Genomic DNA, 20,697 nt, shown 5'->3' on the forward strand with positions numbered 1-20,697 from the left:
GTGATACGACCTATAATATTTATGTCACTTTATTTGAATTGCACAAAATCCTTCATAGCAATGTAATGTGAGTGTTATAACTCTTGCAGCACCTTATACCAGTGTTATAATACATGTTAATGTCCTGGTTTATTGAATATACTTAATCTACATACTGAAATGAGTAGCTTACTTCCATTTAAGCAGCACAAAAAAGAGCAGCAAGTAAAAGATTGACATGGTCCTTCATTTGAGCTACAAAGGTATATATTTATTTTAAAATAAGAAAACAGTGACATGATCAAACAATAAGATACAGATGTACATCAATAATCCATTTAGGTCCACAATGAACAGAACACAATATTAATTATGATGAGAACAATATGTACCAAGCTGTGCATACATTTTCTTCAATTGAAATCTACAATTTTCTTTGGTGTCCTATGGCAAGATGTTATGTCCCATGTTTCATAGCAGAGTGTTATAACATTATGTCTTGTATGTATTTATACCTGCATTATGACGCTTTACCCCCAAAATCAGGACGAATCATTTTATGACATGTGGCATGCATGGTTATGTCAAACATTTCATAGGGAATGCTACAATCAGTGTTGTGAATACTTATGTGCCTGTTATGTCAGTTGGAAAATGGTTATGGCTGGTTATGAATGTATTATGGCTGTGTTATGTAGCCTTTATGTAGGCTACATAGAGGGGTGTTCAAATAAAGCGTTACCATGCGTGCACTGCTTCGAAGCACTGGACACATGCTCTCCATAGTGACATCAGCTGCTCAATACATGGTATTGCGACTGTATCGAGTGACTGGAAAGACAATAGTCCTCGGACATCAGCCAGGCAATATACAAATGAACCCATCGTCATCATGTCCACAAATATTCGGTCATTAAACCTGCTTTGTCAGCAAGGTATAAGTAACATTATGTAATAGTTTCTCTGTGATCAATATAAAGACTCAAGACTAGATGATGAATTTAGAGTAGGCAGTCACATTTACCTGATTAATGTCGTATGTTAAGTAGCCACGCCAAATAAATGCAATTAACTATAAGCATAGTCTACATTTCATATAGCCTAGATATAGTCAACAGTTACATGTATTTCCTGTTCATATATTTAGGGATGTGGTTGTGTGATGATCCAAGTGATGCTGATATAGAGTATCGCCTACATTTTGTTTATGACAGATATTGTGCACCTGGGAAAGTGATGGTTTATATAACAGAGGGCAAAGACTATATTGGGAAGTACAGAGAGACATGCTTGTTTAAACCAGAAGTGTCGATACTGCTTCGTGAAGCCTGCTTCGAGTGTCACATCACTAATTGTCGGTGGATATTTTAATGCATTTTATTGATAATGTGCTCTTCTCACACCCAGGGTGCTACAAGTCTAGAAAAAGATAAGAGTTGTGTTGCATCCATGTCTTAATGTCCAGTAAGCAGTTTGTAAGGACTGTATGAGTGACTGTCATATCAGGCTTTGTGGCCATGTAGATTTAGGAATAATTCTGAGGTCATGTGGTTTGTGGGTTTCCAGGGAATGGCATTTAAAAGAGGACATTTTATGATAAATACAGGTTGAAAGCTGCAAGAGACAGATCTTCAAAAATAAATGCAAAATCTATTTTAACATTGGAAAAAGCCTTTCTAGTGAATACATTCAGGGCCTGTAGACAGTCCACACCCCCTTGAGCTTTATTCACATTTTGGTGTGTCAGAGCCTCAGAGTTTCATTAATTCATTTTTTCCACTCATCTACACAACACACTCCGCACTGTTGAGGTGAGAAATTTTTATCATGAAAAAAATCTTAAAAATACAGCCTCCTCCAGCAGCAGCAGCCATCCCTGAGACTGACCTTGAAATAACGGTGCAGGCAGTCCTGGACGGAGCTCTGAAGGAGGAGGTCCAGAGCCCGGTGGGGGGAGGCCTCTGAGGAGACAAGTGCAGCTCCGCTGCTGCAGGAGAGACACAGATGGGGAGACACAGGGGCCACAGTTATTAAACACAGCCCGTGAGGAGTCAAACACATTGACCCCACTGGTCTTCCATCAGCCACTGATTTGTTTCATTTGAAAAAGATCAGACACAAATGGGGGGTTTGTTCTTAAGTTCTGTCCTTCACACCAATTTCATTTTTCAGATCAGTGCTCTTCCTGCAGGTCATTATCTCTGACCACAGCCCTGCCATTGACTGCAAAAAAGCAAAAGTGCCTCAAACTTATGCTCTGACATCGGGAGCAGCCTGGCTGTGAGTGCTGTCCTCTGATCTCTACTGCTGGGGTGTGAGACTGCAGTGGGGAGCCCATCTCCTTCCCTGAGGGAGTGTGGCACTTATTTACCCTGGGGGCTGTCTGGCAGGCTGAAAAGAGCGTGTGCATATTCCCTATTCCACCTTGCACAGTCAGTCCATGATTGTCATACGACGGTGAAATTAGTTTGATTCTATCGATTGATTGATTAGATGGGTTGAATGGCCTCCTCTCATTTGTAAACTTTCTTATATTTTACGTGCACTAAAAGTGACATGACCAATGAAACACGAGAGGAAGACCTGGATTGGTGGAAAAGCTTATCTGCGTGTCTAACCGCAAATAACTGTACAACAAACCAAATAAATATAGACAGACAATATATAACAAGCTATCGCGGAGGAGCTGGGGATGAATGGTGCCTACTGATGTAGCTAGAATTCTCCTAGGAAATGGGTAAGCACAGATAAACAACAAAAAGGAGACTTACATTACTTACAAAGATTTGCAACTTCAAATAAACACACTGAAACATGCTCTCTGCATTTGTGTCTTTATGGTGAGGGTAGTCTGAGTGAAATCTTTATTATTTAATTTTTTACATATTTCTAAATGATTTCTTCAGCAGCCCCGTTGTAACCTCAAAACATGTCAGGTGACAGAGCTTTCTGTAGACATGCCTCGCAGCTGAAGCTTCCAGAAATGTCTTAAAATTCACCTATTTTAAAAAGCTTTTAAGGATCTCTGTTAGTTGCAAGTTTTTAAATCCTCATAGGCATTCTTACATGCTTGCTCCCCATTATTGGCTGACCTGCTTGTTTTGTCAGTATGTTTAAATTGCCACTATTGTGCTGCTTGTTGCCTTTGCTAACTCACAGAGTCCCGAAGCTGAAGGTCATGCTATCCGTTCTGCATATCCCCGTCCGTACACACGTCTTGCTTGTGGCTCCTGACAGTCTGCATGGGCTGCACTCGATGGTATCAGTTCAGGTTTGACAATCGTGATTGCAACCATTGCACAGAATCTGATACGCAAAAACAATAAACATTCAAAACAGAAGTTACAAAGAAACATTATGCATATTTAGTGTTGATTGTGTAATCTCTAATATAGGACAGTTCCTAGGACAGACAACAGACAACACATACAAATCAGACAAAAGGCGTCCAGAAATGGCTTGTACCCATTGATCGCATAATAAGCAAGAGTAGTCTGTTCCTGCTCCCTTGTTGTGGGTCCAGGACATGTAAAAGAAAGAAATACTCATACTATAGTTAGAGCATCCATTCTAGGAATAGTCTTGATTGGAAGAGACTGAGTTAATTAATTACATTTGCCATTATATTGTTTGACCTGAGCCCAACATTTACAGCACACCCCTCTATCCTGTCCGTCCACAAACACCGGTAACAGCATTGTGGGCCACTTCAGGTCTTTTCAACCATTTCTACTTGAAATTTTGCTAAAACATCTTATAACAGGATAAATCCTATGAATTGTTTTGGAAGAAACTTCTTTAACTTCATTGGCGAGATGATACCTAACAGAAATCTTAAAAAAACTAAATCAGTTTATATTTTTAAAAATTGCATTCCAGTAAAATGTTGCAGGGGGAATAGAAATACATCATTTCCTAGTTTGTTTAATGTCACATTTCCTATTTAAAATATCCACGTCCTCCAGCAATAAGGATGATGTCTGAACAACAGTCTCTAGCTGGCAAACCTCCTTATATAATCTTAACAGTAATAAAGTCCCTCTGGGAATTGCAACAAAAACTATTGCAAATTAACTGGATTTTTAAATGCATTGAAGAATTCTGAGTAATTAAATAATTATATTTTAATTTAATAATTATGTTTATATATTCATTTCCAAGTCAATTGTACCCGTTTATGAACAGTAGCAAGTTTAACAGGGATTTTATTCACATCAAAATTACATAAGAATTCAATATCACCAACCTTCCGAAAGATAAATCTAGTGAATACATAACTGATCTAGATATTCCTTCATTCTTCCATAATAGAACACGGTCTGATACAGATAAATCCCTTGTTCGTGATGGGTTAGTGAACCCAGGTGCGCAGCGACAAGGCAGATCAGGCTAGCAGGAGGTCAAGGGCCGGTGAACAGTACAGTGTAGGTCATGGGATCAGACAAACAACACTAACTAGGTAATCCAAAGAGCGATGATCAAAACACAGAGCGCTCTACAGAACTAAACATTCAGAAAAGCAAACTCCTAGAGAAGGCAAGACTTCACAGAGAACAAAGGGGTATATATACAGGAAGCAGGTGAAGCAAGGAAATGAGGAACAGGTGTGCTAATGGATTGGGGAACAAGGGGCAATAATTCAATAATGAGGTGAAGAGGAATGAAAGAGACAGGGGAGACATAACACTGGGGAAAACTAAGACCTCTGGTGGTGAAATGTAGACATGACAGGAACCCCCCTCATGCTATATATATCACAAACCAAGAATTACAATTATTATTTTTTTCTATAATGGGCATGAAGTTCAGACTACTTCTTTCTTCCAGATCTTAACATATCTTGGAATTAAAATGTGTAATCACCTTTTAATAGGAATGTCACTGAAAAGCCCAGTAAAGAATTTATGTCTTGAAGCACAGAGGATACAGTATTTATTTAACATGCCCGGCCTGGAAGCTCTCCACCTCAGCAGAGTCTCTCTGAACAACACAATTTAACAGCCTTTTATACAATGCATGACGCATGGTTCTGTGGGCAGGGTCAGTCACATGCTTCCAAGAAGCGTTGCCCCAAGGTCAGGTCGTGGACCTTTGCAAAGAGGTTGTCTTCCTGGTGGAAGTTGAGGGATGCAGAAACCAGATGGCTTCCCTTGATGTACTGGGAGAGGTCCGATCCCACGGTCATCATTAGCAACTGTCAACCAATCATTAACTAAAACACTTCCTGCCAATCTGGGGAACCAATTAACAGACTTTTAACAAACAGCTGTGGACTCTCTCTCCACTATGTGATCATTATATCATTGACAGGAAATTATAACAAATGTACCTTATTGAAATTTGCTCAGTCTGCATACTATTATTCATATAAAACATTATACAGTTTATATAAAGCATACTGGCTCTTCAGTCACAGATGTTGCTTAACTCACAATCTTCTAAGGCAAATCATTCAAATTCTTTAACATTTAACAATAATCCACATACAGAAGAAATCTATTTTGATACTATCAAAAGCCTCCTAAATACTTAAAACCCCAAAACTTGCAGTGTTTTAAACAAACTCATGCTTCTGTGACAAAGGCTTTATACAAATCCACAAACAAAATTAAGCTGTCTTCATGAATGAGGTCACTGTAGTCCAGTGGTTTTCAAACCGGTCCTGGAGTACCCCCTGCCCTACTGGTTTTTGTTCCAACCGAGGTTTTAATTGCTTAATTGAATCCTTAATTGACCTAAAAAAGCAATATACCATTCAATTAAGTAATTAAGACCTCGTTTGGAACAAAAACCAGCAGAAGGAAGGATCACACCCAAACACTCGAGTAACTGATGTAAAAATTAGGAAAAATTACAAACCATGCCCATTCCAAATATAAACAGTATTAATCTTATATATCCTTAAATGACCGCATTATAAAAGTGTAAGATTTCAAGGTAAAGTAAGATGCTGATGGACATTTCATTGTTAGCAATGTTGTATTTTATGTTAATAATGGCAAAGCTTTTTTTTTTTCTATGATCATTGTTTTCTATCCTGTGGGTCTGCTGTGTACCGTTAAGATACTTTACATCGTGTTGTAATCCTACCATTAAAACACTAATACAAAGTTTTAAAGCTGCAAGGCACATCTACTGGTTTAATTTGAACACGTTGTCACATGACAGCCATGGATTCCGGGATGGAAGTGTTTTAAGTGTTATTCTCACGCGTGTAAACCAGCCTTTCTGGCACTTTCCTGCAAAAAACACTAGACCACTGCAAAAACTGTACTAGAGCTGATTTGTGAGCAAGTTAGTGGTTAAAACACACAAGTCAACTCTGCCATAGACGCCATCAACACTGAAAATACATTCACTTTGTAGGGTGGTACAGAAAGACGCACTTCAGCCAATCTTGCAAGGACAGGTAGTCGATACTGGTTCATTTTCCACCACAACAACAGGCTTTTCTTTCGTTTCATTATAGTTACACCAAAATGTCTTCAACCTCAGTGGGGTAGGAGCGGGTGCTGCATGCAGTTATTATATTAATTGTTACGTTAATAAGTGGGCATTATTACTTATTCTGGTCATATTATTTCATACAAATACACAGCGCAAGGAAATGTTTAAAACACATTTATTCATACTTTTAAATATTTAGAATTGGGAAGCATGGACAGAGAGATTCTAGAGTCTGTAGGGGCCCTAGGCAGAATATTTCCGGGGTGTGTGTGGGGGGGATGCCGATGTGTTTTCTCCTGTGAGAGCGGAGGGGGGGTGCTGATGGTGTTTTCTCCAGTAGCGGAGTTTTTCTGGTAGCGGAGTACTATTGAAGATGGTGCCAAGATATTTGTACTGGTCTACAATGTCCACCTCCTCGCCATGGATGATCACCGGGGATTGCTTCTTTGTTTTCAAGAGAGGTGGTTCAAAGAATTCCAGTGGCTCCACTACAGTCCTAGTGTGAATGGAGTGTTATGCTTCTATTCCACAAAAGCTTTCAAAAGCCAGAAATCACCACTTGCAAAAAACTCTGATGCTGCATTTGTAAACTCTTGATTCAGAAACTGGAAAAGAGCAATAGAAACATTTGCTTTACATTCAAGCACCAGTCACACAAGGTTGCCATGAATACACAGTCATCAAACAAGTCCAGTTGATACCCAACTGTCCACAGTTAGAGCTCTCCAGCAAGAGAGAGCAAGATCATGCCTCTCAAAAATAGTGGGTACTGTGCAACTTTTAATTAGACAGAGTTTAGCTCTCAGGGGCCATGAGGACAAGGATGGAAATCTATACCAAACACTGAAAATGAGATCTGAGGATGACCCAGTTCTTGCTACATGGTTGACAACACAGTGCCATGATTATTCAAGCACAAAAGTTCAGAATGAAATCCTGTGTTTATTGGCCAACTGCATTGTCAAAGATATTGCCAGTACAGTCCTCAATCTACCACTGTAGCAATACTCGATTATAACAGATGGAACTCAACAGGAGTTATTCTGTGTCCGTTGTGTGGATCATGACCTGATCCCCCATAAAGCATTTGTTGGATTATATCTGGAGACAACCTGGCAAAAGTTGCTATGGATGTCCTGCTGCACCTTAACTTGCCCATCTCAAGTCTGCGTGGACAAACATATGATGGAACACCAACCATACTAAGAGAAAAGCAGCCACTTGCTCTGCATGTCCATTGTGGCCTTCACTGTATAAATCTTGTCACACAGGCTGCCTGCACATCATCACCTCTGACATGTATTGCCCAGAGTGAATACACAAGTCTGTATAGGCAATTGGGGAAATTAGCAATCCACTCAGTAATAAGCCTTAGTCTGTAGAGTTCAGCTTGGAGCAGATCGCTACATCTGATGGCTCAGACACAGCAACAGCAAGAGGGCTTCTTGAGAACTTTGAGAAAGGGACCACAGTCCTGGGACTCCTTTTAGCCTCTATGGTCACAGAGGAGTTGGAGTGCCTGAATAGCAGCTTACAGAAGAGAACAGCTGCAGTGGCTGGAATGCGTGCTGCAGTTGAGTGTGTGAAGAACACATTACAGGCAAAGAGGTCAGAGGATACATTTAAACAGATATATGACAGAGCAACAGAGGTGATTGGAAAGTTCAATTTACAATCAATTCAGATGCCTCACATCTGGAATCCATCTAAGCACTTCACTGGAAATGCTGCTTCTTATTCTCCCACATCTTCTCAGGAATACTACCAGGCTGAGTTTTATAAGATGCTTGATACTGTGGATGTGCAGCTGAATGAGCGCTTCAATCAGGCCTGCCTATAAGAGCTTGACAAACTTGCAAGGATTCTCCTCTCAGGAGAGGTTAATACTGTGGTGGACCAGTACCCAGAGCTGAACAAGAGATTGATTGATGTGCAGTTGTCCATGTTACAAATTCACCACCAGTATAGCACAAGTACTGAAGCTGCAACTATCCTCAGAGACCAGCTGCCTGAGGTCCGTGGTCTTTTCAGCCCAGTAGAAGCACTTGTTAGACTTCTTTTGGTTGTCCCTGCTTCCTCTGAAGCAGAGAGGAGTTTCAGTGCTTTAAGAAGGCTTAAGTCCTGGCTCCGAAGTACAGTGAAGCAAAGCCACTTAAACCATGCAGCAGTCTGTCATGTCCATCAGGACAAGTTGGATGGATTGGACAGAAAAACTATTTGCCAGCAGTTTGTCTCTACAAATGAACGAAGAAAACTGGCGTTTGGAGCTTTCAATTAATAAAGAAAAATGTTAGGATGTAAGAAAATGAAGAGAAGGAAAGAAAAGTTGATAAAGTTGATAAAGTTGTATATTCATTTTTATAATTATTTTAAAGAAAGTATTTGAATAAAGGTCATCAAAAGTAAGTTATTGTACTTTGATTTAGTAATGTATCAAAATTACTGAATGTAGCATATGAACCTGGTTTTTAAATATACACAAACATATTGATATCTTACATTTACTTTTGGGCTATTTTATACATGTTATAATAATGTAGGCCTATAGTACTATTACCTTTTATATCTAGAAATAAATTCCTGACCTAAAGGTATTACCTGCAGAAAAATATTTGTCCCCCTCACATTTGAATTCAAACCTACACCCCTGATTAAAATGCCAACAAATTACAAACTACATCTTTCATAGTTGTTTTGCAAAGTTACCTCTGTATGAATTCCAGCGTTGATGCCAGTTCTGCAGGGCACTTGATGTTGAAGATTGATGTAGTAGGATGCCATCATCACAGTGAAAACTGTTTTCCTTCACAACAATCCTGTCAATGCTTAGCATGAAGCATGTCGCTGTCAACAGAGAGACTCCTGAGATGATAAGAATAAAAATAATTAATATTCTGCATGAACGGTCATGTTCATTTCTTAAGGAACATTTTGAACAGCAGAATAAGTATATGACACCTCAGATGATACAGTATGTTAAATAACTCAACACAAAACATTATGCAAGGTGAGACTGGAAGACTTGGTGAAGGTATTTCATCTCCTAAACAAGTGTCACTGGCCTCATGAAACATCAGCCCGTCATCTTTGTGAAAGTATGCAAGGATAAGTAATATTGTCCCTGGAACTTCTGGAACTTGATTTTCACTGCTTTTTCAGCATTTTCCAGTAGTGCGTTTACTTCAGTTACCTTTTTATTTTTTCCATTACCAATTATTCTAATGTAGGCAATAAGTCTCTTCCCTTTAGATGACAATGTCTCTGTCAGAGTGTCTTCAAAATGTTTCCCCATAAGTTCCTTGAAATGAATAAGCATGCCTGTCATCTCAAATAGAAAGGGTCAATCTCTCAACTGGGTTTCAACTGGCATGCATCACAAGAAATCCCTTCCCTGGGAATAATAGGTGTAACAGTCCTTCATAGTTGCACTTCTGTGGTGTACTGCTTGAAGAAGAGGAGCTTTATAAATCTCTCTTCGTCAGTGGAGCTGAATGAACAAGGGAGTCAAAGAGTCACCGTTACAATTTAAGAAATAGGCCAAATATTAATAAACAAAATATACATGTTTGTACGTATGTAGGATTACTACAATTTACACAGGGAGATACATGTAGTCACTTCAAAACTTTTAAATAAACCTAAAGTGCATTTACAGATTGGTCTTTGAACAATTCATTGTTATATACTAAAACATTACAACAAGAATAATCATGTTGGCTATAAACCACAACAGAAAACACTGATATCAGGGGGGGAGGGACAACTAACTGATGAGTAGCTTAATTTAGACATTACACAAAACAAAATGCAAAACAGACAAGGAAAGGTTTAGGCAAGGGCAGATAACACATTTGTTGTCTTAAAAGCATACTGTACTTATTCTTTCCTTTCAGTGCAGGTAAAATAATTTGTAGGATGAATGCTGAAATATACAATTCCACTTAGAATGCAACAATCAAAAATGTCAAATTACATAAAACAAAAGGGGACATACTGACATGTCACAGTACAGCTGGATATCAGTTTTCTTGCCGGAACTGGTTTAAGAACCGTGAGCAGATCCTCCTCTTCTATGAATTTCAAATCTTCAGCAGTATCTACACCCAAGGTCATAATGGTGTTTACTGAATTGAATTCTTAATTTCTCAGGTTTGGCAACACTGACTGGATACAACTCAGCAATGTATGAGTTTCTTCCCTGACATTTTCCATGCCTTTTCATAGAAGAAAGAATACACCTAGATTTAGTCAATTGTTCACAGCTAATTATGAAACTATCACTTAATCTAGTCAATTTAAGCAATGGCTAATCACTTAACCAGGCTCTTAACAGGGGGGGGGGCTTAAACTGAAACTGGAGTGTTTTTTAAAGAAATTACTTGAAACCCACAAGTTGTGAAAGCTGGTAATGGATAAAAGCCACTAAGGAAATTAACATGCATGGTATAGTTACCATTTGTAACTCACAATCCTAGAAACCTCAATATCTGAAACTGACTTGTCATTTTTCAGTGCAAATTACAATGTCTGTTGTAAACAGACAGGTTTTTAAGTACAATTCTGGCACATTTTGTGGCAACACACCTAACTGGCTTTCCAACATGCTTTCACCTGGAGTGTCTTCCGCATTCAGAGCATCAGTCACGGCTACCATCCAGCGCTTCCACTTTCCCCACTAGATGTCGCCATCACGCTGCCTTAGCAGTCACTTCTGCCAGCTCTTCAATCATTCAATTATCATTCCTGCAACCCTTGCACTTGTTCAGTCACCCTCTGCACCTCCCATCCCGGTTCTCAGCTCCACATATAAACCCTCCACTCACTCCCAGCCACTGTGAAGTTTTGTACTACATTGCTGAGCTTTACTGACTGGGCCTTGATTAGTGCCGTGTTCCCTGGATTCCTTGCCTGTGGCCACGGCCCGTCTTTGCCTGGCCCTTGATCCGCTGCCCCGCGGTACTACACCGGTTCTGAGGACGGAGCCAACATTGTGACTGACTAAGAAAACCGGTTGAGTTTTTTCTATTTAGTCTGTGATAATAATAAGAACAACCATGCATTCTTAACCAAATATATGCTAAAGAAACTGAACAGAAATGGGTCCCGAACAGTGTTCCCAGACCGGACTTACTGGGGAGCAGAAGTCTAACCTGAACGCTAGTGAACAACCGGGTCGCCAACCCCGAGAGGCGCAGCAGCGTTGAATGTCTTGCTGGGTTCATCCACAGGACAGAAAAATCAATGCCACTCACCCGGCGAAAACCAAACGACAGTCATTGTGGAGCCCCTTGGTACCGTGGACCCAACCACTAACGCACAAGTTGTATCTCTCCATGTGTGTGCATGCGTGTGTTTGTTTCCTTGAGTAGACGGATGTCTGGAGTACAGGGCAGTCGCTTGTATCTACCGCCTCGATAGCAGGCAAGTCTTTCAATTCAAGTGGAAAATCGCTCCTCTTCATAACCTAAGGATCACGCCCAACATTTGTTGTGATTTTCTGTTCATACCTTTCTCTCGCAATAGCGTCTAAACTAGTACAGGACGGACTGTCCTTCATCTCGTCCATTTTGCTTTTCACTCCCGGCCTCCTTCTGAATTTCGCGCGTCATCAGAATCACGTGACTGCACACACGCGCTCCCTAAGCGCAGCGACACAAAATGGCGTCCAGGAGCGGGTGGCAGCAGCGGCGTAGGCAGCTTGAGAGTGTGGTGCGTCAGAAGCACAAAGTAGTTCCTTTGTTAATTCTACTTTTTCTACTTAATTCAATTTTTTTAAATGTTCGCTTATATAATAGCTGGCACACATACGCGTGTGTGTAATATATATATATATATTTATATATATAATAGTGTGTGTGCTGTGAGAATACCAGAGCAACCATCTACTATTGATCTCGCTTGTAGCGCATGGATATCACATCTGAAAGTATGCTCCGGACCTATTGTTAACAAAAGAGAGTTGGCTAAGGAGGGTAATCCGTGCCAACATTAAACTATAAATAAATGTAATAGGAAATACATCAATAAATACGAAATGAATAAATAAATGCAGTTAAAAATTAAATCGAATATTTATATATTTAATATCGTATTTTATTATTTTATTCATTTCGTGATTTATGTATTTACATCCTGTTTTAATTTTGGCACGGGTTACCCTCCATAGTAAGGGCAGTAGTTAAGTTACTCTTCAAAGGAAAATAAAAAGTAATGTTTAAGTATAGCTTTACCGTAAAGCAAAGGTAAAATACAATTAAAAAAAAAAAATGTTTAAGTTGTTACCATAACTTTACAACAGAACAGTATTTTTGCAGTCAGATTACATTTTTAAAGGTTTCAATTCAATTCAGGGGAATGGCAGTTCTACAAAATGGTTCTGTACATTAAAAACAATTATGGATAATATTTGTAAAACTACATACATTTTGTTTTTTAATAGTAAATGTCCAGGTTATTCAGTGGATTTTAACCATATGTTAAAATGCGTATATATATTAACATTGGAACAATATAGTTAATTACATATTTTTAGAGTTTTATTTTAATTTTTTTACAGTGTAGATGGACATCATTTCACAACATTTCAGAATATTTAAGACTTAAAACATACGTTATAGTTAATATGACTAGCATATGCCCCAAAAATACTGGGCACTCCACACTACACACTATACCAGAGACACGATGGCCTCGACTCACAAATCATAAGAGATCTCTTAGTGAGTGAGGATTGGAGTTCCTCTCAGACCACTGTCACACTATTTTGTTTTTAGAAACTAAAGGAAACCGAGATTTTCCAACCCTGAAACCAAAATGCTTATAAGAAACCACACAGCAGACACTTTCACCCAGAGTGACTGGTTGCAACTAGGTGGTGAACTGTACATTAACAGCTAATGCTGCAAAGTCAGTTTTCAATCAATGGGAGGGATGAGGGACAAGGAGGAGAGAAAACGAACTCAAGACGACACGCAGGGAGCACCTGGTAGAGTCGAGAGAGAACCTGTTCTGTGAGCCTCCTATTAAAGTCTTGTCCTGAATCACAGGACAATACAATCAGCTGGTAGGATCCAGCACAGAGAAGCAGGTGTGCGGTTCAAGGAATACAAATATTGTGTCGACTGCAGACTGCCACACAGTCCCTGCTTCTCACTCCTAGGAGGGTTTTTGATCGATGGTTACAATTATTGGCACTAATTTCTAGTTGAACTGCAGCAAATGAAATGCATAATAACCTGCATTTTCTCAGAAGAAATCAACTATTCTTGTTTTGTGTTAATAACTTATTTTTTCTTTTATACATGTGTAGAGCCAGAAATCAATCCATCTCTTGTATTGACTGCACCATTATAGTAATGTCTTGTTCTTGCTGTTATGATTGTTTATTCATAATGTAAATGATGATTTGATTATGAAAAGTAAATGCATGTCAAATGTCTTGTGATGTAATTAGTTCCTCCTAAAGATGTTTACTGCTCACATAGTATCTAATTTCCTGTTACTAGTTTTTCTCTGCATTTCCTCAAAACCCTGACGATCGTTGGTTTATTAAATGATTCTAAATCGGAGCTACTGAGTGTGTTGCTGGTTTTTTCTTCCCTACGTGTGTCTCGCTGGCCTGCACCTCACTAATCCAGGTGTGTGTCTGTTTTCTGTTTTTACGAGTGTCTGAAGGTTAACAGAAGTTCTCCTCCTCCTCCTCGGTGAGTCAGGACTGGTATATTTTCTGACACGTATGCGCTGCTGAAATTCCTGACATCCTTGTGCCCTCTGATGGTAGGGATGAAAGGAGGCTTCACCTTCCTTTCCAGCAGCCCATTCCAATCCACTCTCTGAAACAAGACAGAAGAATGAAAGGACGGTCATGATAAGGTGGTGCCACCTTCATGTAAACGGATGTTGTGCCCCAACTTACCGAGAAGTAGGGATGCTTCTTCACTTCTGCAGCATCCCCTTCACCTGACCCAAGGCGCTCGGCTGGAGTTTTATTCAGAAGCTGCACATGATCCAGAACAAGAAGGAGAGAGAACGTTATTTTCCATTAATGTACTTCAAGTTGAAACGATGTTAAAAATAAGTTCCCGTAGTTGGAAGTAAAGTTGAGTGAGTTTGCGTTGTGGTTTGGAACCTCACTCCACTGCTACACAGTCACTGGGTATTGCTCCAATTCCATAACATTGACATTAACATTTAAGATACAGAGAGACAAACTGGAGGCAAGAACTTAAAGAACAACCCTGGCATACAGACCTCTTTCATTATGGAGGCGGCCTTTGAAGAGACGAACCAAGGATATCGCACTTCAGCCTCAACAATATTGCGAAACAACTGCTCTCCATCGTCACCGCGGAAAGGAGGCTACGGGCACAAGGAGAGAGGGATGAGAGCACATTAAAGGGATACTCCAGACCAGACCTTTGAATATTCACATTCTGAGCCCAGGAATGCAAAAACCATACAGACACAAATATTGTATACTGCGCAACAAAATGGTAAATTCACACCTTAGACATGTCTTATTCATCGCTGCAATAACCGGAATCCTACCGAGAACCTAACCTGGTTAACAAAATGTCCTGAAGGGGTTGCCATCGTAACCTGGCAATAAAGGCATGTGCTTCCGGTTCTGTATGCAGGAGAGATCTATTTTTGGAACTATAAGATCGGATTTCAAATAGTCTAATTAAGTCATCAAGGCTTATGAATCCTAACTGGCCCTTGGTGGTATAGATTTAACTTTGCTTTGGTGACATTCAATGAAATGGTTTTAACCGTAATGGATCCACGAGAGGATTACAGTGGCCCTCTGCTCTCACTTTAATACTGCATTACCTTGTATTTTTCGAGGCACTTGTAGGAATTAATTGGCAATCCTCTTTTCATACATGACGCTGAGGCGAGACAAAAGACAGACAGCGTGTGAATATACATTTAGAAACAGCACTGGTCAATAATTCTGCAGCTGCAACAAAGTGCCGACTTTACTGCAGAGTAAGAAAGTAAAAAAGTCAAAGAAGACCTTGCTAATGCAGTGCATTGGTGTATTCCATAAAAACACATGACTAGATTTATCCATCTTTGCTCTGCTTACAAATCTCTCTACATCACCAAGGATTACGATATCTCCTTTTTTCAGCGCCTTGTTGGCCACATTTTCGGATCTGTCTTTGTCCTCAGCCAGCAGCACCTATTAGAGCAACACAGAATCAAGATGGTCAAACTCCACTCTCAACCTTAGCATCTACATTCACAACACAAGCATTTAGTAACACATCCTTCCTAATGCTGCACTTTAATAAGTCACACGCAATGCTTGTGTTAAAGGTTAAAAAGTGCAAATAATTTCAAAATTGTCCACACAGATTTCTTAGGAATCTAGTGTCATGCAAATATCTATTCTCCACATTTCCTATTAAATTACTGATCGTTGGTTCTGCCCCACATTATATCCATGATGACTCTGATTACTGGGATTTACCTTCCCAAAAGTGCCATTCCCCAGCACGGCAACAGATTTATAGTCCTTGACACCAGAACCCAGAAGCCGCTGCCCCCTGCAGAAGAGAGAGGGGGGAGAATAGTCAGTTGCAAAAATGAATGTCTCATCCAAGATTTGACGGTACATGGCCCGTCCATCGTCCCTTTGATACGGTGCAGTTGTCCTGTCCCCTTAGCAGAAAAACACCCCCAAAGCATAATGTTTCCACCTCCATGTTTGATGGTGGGGATGGTGTTCTTGGGGTCATTCCTCCTCCTCCAAACACGGTGAGTTGAGTTGATGCCAAAGAGCTCGTTTTTGGTCTCATCTGACCACAACACTTTCACCCAGTTCTCCTCTGAATCATTCAGATGTTCATTGGCAAACTTCAGACGGGCCTGTACATGTGCTTTCTTGAGCGGGGGGACCTTGCGGGCGCTGTAGGATTTCAGTCCTTCACGGTGTAGTGTGTTACCAATTGTTTTCTTGGTGACTATGGTCCCAGCTGCCTTGAGATCATTAACAAGATCCTCCCGTGTAGTTCTGGGCTGATTCCTCACCATTCTCATGATCATTGAAACTCCACGAGGTGAGATCTTGCATGGAGCCCCAGACCGAAGGAGACTGACAGTTATTTTGTGTTTCTTCCATTTGCGAATAATCGCACCAACTGTTGTCACCTTCTCACCAAGCTGCTTGGCGATGGTCTTGTAGCCCATTCCAGCCTTGTGTAGGTCTACAATCTTGTCCCTGACATCCTTGGACAGCTCTTTGTTCTTGGCCATGGGGGAGAGTTTGGAATCTGATTGATTGATTGCTTCTGTGGACAGGTGTCTTTTATACAGGTAACGAGCTGAGATTAGGAGCACTCTCTTAAAGGGAGTGCTCCTAATCTCAGCTCGTTACCTGTATAAAAGACATCTGGGAGACAGAAATCTTGCTGATTGATAGGGGATCAAATACTTATTTCCCTCATTAACATACAAATCAATTTATAACTTTTTTGAAATGCGTTTTTGTGGATTTTTTTGTTGTTATTCTGTCTCTCACTGTTAAAATACACCTACCATTAAAATTATAGACTGATCATTTCTTTGTCAGTGGGCAAACATACAAAATCAGCAGGGGCTCAAATACTTTTCTCCCTCACTTTATATATATATATATAATTTAAAATAACCATTCATTGTTTTAAACTCATGATTGCTATTGTTAAGGTACAGTGTATCAGGCACACCAGTGAATGCTTCCAGTAACGGATGAGACCTTTCTGCAGGAGACGAGCGCTCGGGAAGGAAAACTTCACAGACACTGAAGTCTGTTTGTTTATCTTCGTTTATTGAAAGTTTCACACAGCCTTTTATACATTTACAAGCAGTATTTCAAAGGAGTTTGGGGGCACTCCCGAAACTGGATATCTTCTTGGCATATGTCCGGGGCAGTTCCGAGACATGGGAAGCGATAATTAATAAGGTATTCTTTATAATTAGTTTAAGCAGGGAGGCGTTGATATCAAAGACACAGGTAACAAAATTTCGTAAGGTTTTCTTTGTAATTAGTTCAGTTATGGAAGCGCTGGTACCAAGGACACACTGTACTAATAAGAACGTATTAATACATAATTTTGGTTCGTTACCCAAGGAATTTCCACGTCAGCAGAAATTGTTTCTGTCTGCCACACAGATAAGTCTGAGCAGAGAAATCATAATGTGAGCAGATAAATCCTAATAAAAATAAGTTTTAACTAGTACCTTTCTGGAAAGTTTCTTATATTTTCTAACAGTTATACAGTGGGTATATACAGTACATAGGGGGCAATTTTACCCCAACAGCTATTAAGTGGTAGGTTGATTAGATAATCATCTTACTTCAAAACCAGATTTAATATTCTTGTACCTCCACTAGCTCTTGTGGGCAGGGCTTTGACCAGTTCTTCCCAAGATGCATCATCATGAACCAGAGTTAAATGTTTGATTATGCTACCAACACTATGGAATTGAACTATCCCATCCATGGACTGCTCTTCAACAACCTCTCTCAGGAAGAGTGAAGCAGCCTGTCTCAGCCGAGTTATTCTGTTATACTGTAGCTCAATGGAAAACATGGAAATAATAATACAGCGTTACATGACTCATACAACCTTGCAGATCAGTACACATGCACACACACAAAATACATAAATAAAACAGAAAATGTGTTAATAAATGTATGTTCTTTTTTTAATTGTTATAATTTATTTAAAAAAATTGATTAACATGGGGAAACATGCACAGGCAACATGTATGTGAAATAGATTACTGGATGTAGTTTCATACACATAACAACAAGTGTAGCTTTTGAATATTAATGTGCTAGAGATGATTACCCATATATTAATACATTCAAATTGGCAATGATTTAATTTACAGGACATTTGTTTACCCAGCTGGCCAGGATTTAAGTGCAATTGTTTTCAACACTAGTCCCCTCTTTCCAAAGGATTTTATTTGTCACCTTAAAATTATCAATTTGTAAAGATTTATTTAGCAGTTGTGTTGGTGAATTATGTAATTTAAAGGTAATTTGGTATAAACATCTAAACACTTTTCAGCTCCCAGGGACCAGAGCTTCCACTGTCATATCACTTGCTAAATTGATTAATAACTAACTTATTACAAACTACATTTATTCTAGTGTTTAGACATTCGTGATTTAGAGTGACCTGTACAATTAGCTGGATCAGGATCAGGGCTGTTTAAGCATCTCTGTAGCTTTATCGGAGAAATACGTAAGTGTGATAATGTCTGTGAAAAAAACAAACAAAAAAACATGGTAGTATCTTAGTAGTATGTTGGATATATATGCTAATCTTATGGCTAGTGTTTACTATGTTCTGTTTAAGACTTTGTCCATTGCCCTTGCAGGAGTTATATATTCTATGTAGGGTGTTTTGTAATCTCCTAGGTACATCTTTGTATCCTCCACTTATGATTTAGATATAGATACATCCGTCTCAGTGTTAATTGATTTCAATATTACAATAATGCTTTAAGGACTTACAATCATGCTTCCTGACACATCCAGCACCAAGCACATTTCTCTCTGTCCCTTCTGTAACACTGTGAACTGGGGTGCAGGAGGAGGGGTGACCAAAACACCAGAGTTCCTGAAGTCCTCAGAGCTGCCAATCACACTCCATACACTTCTGTAGTTGCACATTCTGTTCTGCATGTTCTGGGCTTCCGTGTTATGTCTTTTGTCATTACAGAATCCAGTTATCTATAAAATACAAGCATTAGTGTACCTGCAATTTCTATTCACGTCTGTGCTAAAATTTCAAATTGTACACTGGAGCAAACAGCTTTGAAAGTTTGTCCAGTTCGTTAGTTGTTGGGCATCTCTACTGGACTGACTGGGAAGGATAGAGAACACTGAGCTATACTAACCAAAGAGGAAGTAATAAATGTTAATTGAAAACAAGGAATGATATTGGACAGATATTTTGTTTCTTGAGGACTTGTCAAATATCACACATGTAGATTGGTATGAGAACATTTAAAACTTAGTTTTACTACTTACAGCAGGCAGGCTCTTGATTATTTTCTGGGATAAACTGGCAGGTTGTATTGGGTAACCAGTAGCTGGGTCAATGGAGCACTGCCGCACAGAATTGCCACAGGGGACACCTATGGTGCTTTTGAGATCTTTGAAACACCTGAAAAAATGTGCAATTTTTAAATATGAATTTCATATTTTAAATGGTAATTTATATGAATACCATAATAATTAAGAGCAAAACCATATCGAAAGCAAATAAATTATAAATTAGTCATGTTTTGAGTATCAAATTACTTACTACTGGTTATTGTCATGATTACCTTCGGGGGCACAGGAACAGGGGATCCCAGTGCAGTGCTGGATCGCGGGATGGTCGGACAGGTGTGGGTTGGGTACCAGCAAAGCAAGGCAAACAAGGGCTGAACGAAGACAAGGTCGTGGTAACAGGTGTTGGTCGTGGGATCAACAGGCAAAGGCAAGATGGATTCGTGGTCGGGAAGACAGGCAGGAAGTCAAGGGAACATGGGAAATCCAAGGCACAAAGAGGACAGGGATACGTGACCAAGACTGGAACAGGCACTGGGACAAGGCTAGGGATTGCAGTTGGAACTGACAACACTTCGCCCCGACGGAGGGAAGTGAGGGGATTATAAGGGAAGCAGGAACCAGGCTTGGGATGTGCAGGGCGAATGGGAACAGCGGGATAGAACAGGAGTGCACATGGGTGACCGGAATGTTAATAGACAGAGTGACGAGAGCAGGGAGAAGGCAGGGAAATGGCGGCCCCTAGTGGGGATAGAGGGGGAGCGCTAGGGGACCATGACAGCTATAGACTTATATAACTATTGCAATATTATGATGAATAGGAATGTAGTGTAATTAAAGTGTAATACTGTAATACAAATGTGTATGTTTCATTAATCTATATAAACACAATCATTATTATGTATACATACAGTACATTAAACTATAATGTATTGAAGCTTTAACTAAAATAGTTTAAAATTACCTTGTTGCCTCAATCCGTTTCTCTTTTGATATGTAAAATGGCATTTGCTGGTTGTATTCATCATAGACCCCCATCTCAAATGAGCCCATTCATGTATAAAGACATGAAGACACTGTATACACACTTCACCTATCTTACAATGTCATGTTAATATGGTAAACATTGTTTTATAGCACTCAAATAAACATTTACATTAATAAGCAGGTTGTTATTTTTCTTTAATGATATTTCGCTGGCAGGCTGAAAA

The 20,697-nt window shown here is 39.6% G+C and overlaps 1 long non-coding RNA gene across 1 annotated transcript; it reads right to left on the bottom strand.

Moving 5' to 3' along the window:
• Window positions 1-228: 228 nt before the first annotated feature.
• On the bottom strand, window positions 229-12,048 carry LOC136714833 (uncharacterized). Its single transcript, XR_010805056.1, has 4 exons — window positions 11,934-12,048; window positions 9,133-9,288; window positions 3,137-3,285; window positions 229-1,966 (listed from the first exon to the last, which is right to left on the bottom strand). It is a non-coding gene; the product is annotated as an uncharacterized LOC136714833 (long non-coding RNA).
• Between the last annotated feature and the right edge of the window lie 8,649 nt (window positions 12,049-20,697).

The sequence above is a fragment of the Amia ocellicauda genome, chromosome 19, assembly GCF_036373705.1.
Source record: "Amia ocellicauda isolate fAmiCal2 chromosome 19, fAmiCal2.hap1, whole genome shotgun sequence".
NCBI classification, from domain to species: domain Eukaryota; kingdom Metazoa; phylum Chordata; class Actinopteri; order Amiiformes; family Amiidae; genus Amia; species Amia ocellicauda.